The following is a 4,251-nucleotide window of genomic DNA, read 5'->3' on the forward strand; positions in this document are numbered from 1 at the left end:
TAAACATGCTCAACATGTCACCCCTGATACTCCTTACTTGCCAAGTGCAGTTTGTGTTAAATTCACGCTCTGCATCTCAGGCCCCAGCATACACAATGCGGCTTCCTCAGACACTGAACATTTTCCATTCCCATGCAACCCAGACCCGCCACAAGGGCCTCAGTGCTTCCCGAGCCCACCCAAAAAAAATAGCTTGCTCTATTTTATTTGCAAATTTACTTTTGAAGCTTTTGTTTAAGGAGATTTGATTAAAATGCAGCTTCAAGGAACTTCCTAATGGTTTTATTGTATATCCACGGAACAGGCACTGACATGTTAAGTGGGACCGGATTAATTCCTATGCATCAAAGAGTCCCTGATCCCAAACCTTTGGCTAGAACGGTCTTTAGAATGGAATAGGACATCAGATATTTAATCAATTATTACAGAATCGATTTCTTTAATCAATTTTATTGACTCCCTACAAAGATGCAGATCATCTTGTCCCAGATTCATTCATATGCCTAGGAGATATAAAGGATATTTCACTTTGATCACACTTCAGCCACGCTGAAGGGACCTGGTCTAACCTGAGGTGCCCAAGTGATAGGAAACGGCCATGGAATACACGAGCAAAGGGATAACCCTGGCAAGTATTCACTGCTGAACGCAAGGAGCTCTAAGTTCACAGAGCAGAAATTGTCCCTATCTTGTTGCAAGTCAACAACTCTTAGGTCCTGTGTTTGCCTGCCCCGTGTCAGCCCACGGCACCAACACCACGCGAGGATTTCACCACGCTCGTGCTACCAGAAATACGCAGATCTTTCACTCCAAAGTGCTATGCTGCACATGGCTTTGCCAGAAGCAGTTAGGAAACGCAGGATGAAAATTATTCCAGTCAATAGCATTGCCCAGACAAAACCGCAGCGAGAATCTGAGAGCAGATGATACTCCTTCCCCACAGGTCTGCTCAGCACTGAAATCAGTTCAGCACCTAACAAGAATACTACCTTTCTCTGTAGGGCTTTGGCACAAGTTTTCTTGGAAGAAAGGCTTATCTAACTCCCCTTGTTGGGACATGCCATGAAATACGACAGAAATAATCAGCAACTCTTCATGTAGCAATAACTGCTTCAGTAGAATTTCTCCATAACAAGAAGTAAAAATCAGAAGACAATTTCATCCAAGACTACACTACCTTCAGCGTGCACCAAGGCAGCCAGCAGGGCCTGTCCCAGCAGTCCCACGCTTCCCGCTGCCCAGCCCCACACAGGCTGGGAGCTCACTGGCAGGTGGGGGTCAGCAACTCCCTACTTTAGGCCTTTGGTTTGGGGAGATGATGGCCCTCCTGCAGCCACCTGCACTGCTGGGAGAAAGGTTCCTTCAGCGAGAAGGAAATTGAGTTGTACGTGGCATAGAACTGAACATGTTTTCCTCCTTTCCAGCCACCTTGGTCCTTGTTATTTCACTGACCAAGAAAATAACCCAGAGACAGCACTGACACGGCTCCATGGCAAATTCCTGCCACCAACTCAGCCCAAGTTCTCCAAGGGCTTCCCCCGTGCTCCACGATGCCGTTACACCAGAACCCCGCAACGAGTTAGTGCAGCCATCCACTGAGACAGAATAAACCATTTTGGGGAGCCTACGCACGGCAGCGATTACAATCTCTCCCCTGAACCAAATTAAACTCTAGTATCAAAACGTATCCATTCTTCGGACTTAATCCCTCATCTGCCGGTTGGTCATAAAAGACAAACCGAGACACAAAAAGTACAAACCGAGAGGCCTCGGAGGAGCCGGCAGGGAAGTTGGCTGCATACGCTTCATCGGATGGGACGCAGGTTGCCGAATAATTTAACGGGGAGCATGAAGCGCACGCAGCGTACTTCTATGTACTACTATCGCAGCCCAACTCGCAGGCTGCTGATACCTACCCTATAGGTGATACCCCGTCCGGCCCCCGCGCAGCACCGCCGCTAAAGGTGAGCCGCGCCGAAAAGGAACGCGAAACGGAGCGGCAGCGCTCGGGAACTTGGAGCGGCGGCTCCACGGGGAGAGGCGGAGGGGAGCTCCCACGGCCGTGCCCCGCGCCCGGGCCAGGTGCGGCGCTCCTCGGGGCTCCCCGCGGTCGTCACCTGGCCGGCCCGGCCCCCGCCCGCCGCCCCCTGGTCCCGGGGCTCCCCCCGCCCCGAGGGCTGCCCCAAGCGCACTCTCCTCAACTCCGTTTCGACGCGCTGCAAAGCGTTCCCGGCCGGCAAAAGCCCCGCAGATCTCCATCGCGGGGGAAAGTTAAAGCTCCGCGAGGCGAACAGCGACCGACCGGCCCGAGAGCAGCGCTCATCCCCGTCCGTGCACATCTCCGCGCTCCCATCCCTCCCGGCCGCTCGGTACCCACCACCCAGCGCCGCTCCCGCACCCCGCGGCTCGTCCCAGCGCCGGGAACGCAAAAGTGACCGCGATTAGGAGAAGGAGATAGAAAAGTCCCTGCCCCTCCCGGCCGGGGTTAAAAAAGGAGAAGTAGCGACACGCAAAGGACGGGCAAATCGGGGAGACAAAAAGCCGGGCGGCAAGAAGCGAGACAAAGGGGAGGCTCGCAGGAGTTTAAAAGCAAGGGATGGGGAACTTCGGAGGGAGCGGCGAACAACAGAACGGAGCCGGGGAACGCTGCGGGGACGGAACAAAACGCGGCCGCGGGACGGGGGGAGCGGAGGGGCAGCATCGCCCGCAGTGCGCGTCCCTCGCGGAGCGCTGCCCGGGGCTGCGCGGTGCCGGAGAACCGCCGGCGCTCGGGGGCGAAGTCGCGGCAGTTTCGCTCCTCGGGAAGAGGAGCGCGGTGCTGAGAGCGGCGTTTTGCCGCTCTTCGTTATTTTTCTAGGGGAAAAGGGAAAAAGAAAAAAGAAAAAAAAGAAAAGAAAGAAAGAAAGAAAGAAAAAGACTGGAAAAGCAAAAGAAGGGGGGAAAAAAAAAAAAAAGGTGAGAGGGAAGGGAGAGAGCATACTTACTCCGTGCAAAGGCGACGAAACTGAGCCTCTTTTTTTTTGCCGCTGGACAGAGAGCGAGGCGGCCCCGCACACGCACATGCACGCACACACACACGCACACACACACACACTCTCTCTCACACACACACACACACACACGCACGCACAGACACACGCGCGCGCACACACACGCGCACGCACGCGCGGCCGCTGAATATTGTAATTGGGCGAAGGGAGGGCGAGCGCGGGCGGCGCGGGGCCGGGGCCGGGGTGTGCGCGGCGCGGGGGCGGCGCGGAGCGGGCACGGAGCGGGCGCGGAGCGCGGAGCGGGGCAGGGGCAGGGCTGGGCTGGGCTGGGCCGGCCGAGCCGAGCGAACGCTCCGCACCGCCACAAGATTTACTTTAAGACACAGCTGAAGGAAGCAGGAAGACACACGTCACGGGCCGGGTGACGTGAGCCCGGCCCGCCGCCCAATCGGAGGGCTCCTTGCGACGGGCCGGGGGGGGACCGGGGAGCACTTGGCAGGAGCGGAGAGAAAAGAGGGGGCGGCGGGGGGAGCGCCGGGTCCGCCCCGTCCCCGCGGGAAGGTGGCCGCTGCCGCGCACCTGCGTGGAGCCGACGGGACGGGACGGGACGGGGCGGGGCGGGGCGGTGGGAAACTCCGGGAAAAGTCGGCCCCGGGGGGGTTGCACCGTGCGGGGCTCCCACGTCTGGGTCCGGAGCTCAGCACCGGGGAGGGTCCGGGATCGGAGCGTCGCGGGTGAGCGAGCGGCGCTCCCAAACTTTTGGGGAGCGCTGTCCCGTCCCGAGCTAAAGCGGCAACACGCTGCCGGCCGCTTTAAATCTCCAGGAGAAAGTGATTTATGGCGTACGAAGCCGGGGATGCTCGCAGCATCTCTCTGCTGCCGGCGCCGAGAGAAAGTTTGCACGGGGAAACGCCGCGGAGCGCGGCGGGGGAATGGAGAAGCAACCGTGCGCGGGGAGCAGAGGGGAGGGACGAGGGGTCCCGGCCGAGGAGGACCGGGGTGACCCCCATCATCTGCGGGAACCGCACGCTGTGGCCGTCCTTAGAAACGCGGGTGCCGGGACACGTGAAGGTTCCGTGGGGCTGAACTATGCAGGGGGAGATGAGCTCGCTTGCGTTCTTTCCCCGTTTATTAATGTTATTTTTGAAAGGACACCGGGATCCGCGTAAAGGTGAAGCCGCGCGGTGCCGGTAATACATGCACAGCAACCCCGACAGCGCCTTGTCACTTGCGGCGCTCACCATCGCTTCGAGCGCTGTCG

The 4,251-nt window shown here is 58.3% G+C and overlaps 1 protein-coding gene across 1 annotated transcript in view; it reads right to left on the minus strand.

Annotated features, from left to right (window-relative positions):
• Positions 1 to 3,145, minus strand: part of PROX1 (prospero homeobox 1) — a 47,521-nt gene extending 44,376 nt beyond the window's left edge. Inside the window, exon 1 of the mRNA XM_065746316.1 lies at positions 2,985 to 3,145. The gene's annotated coding sequence lies outside the window, so the exon portion shown is untranslated. The remainder of the gene's footprint in view (positions 1 to 2,984) is intronic.
• Between the last annotated feature and the right edge of the window lie 1,106 nt (positions 3,146 to 4,251).

This window comes from Cyrtonyx montezumae, unplaced genomic scaffold (assembly GCF_038088225.1).
Source record: "Cyrtonyx montezumae isolate F1298 unplaced genomic scaffold, pur_monq_1.0 scaffold_0, whole genome shotgun sequence".
NCBI lineage: Eukaryota > Metazoa > Chordata > Aves > Galliformes > Odontophoridae > Cyrtonyx > Cyrtonyx montezumae.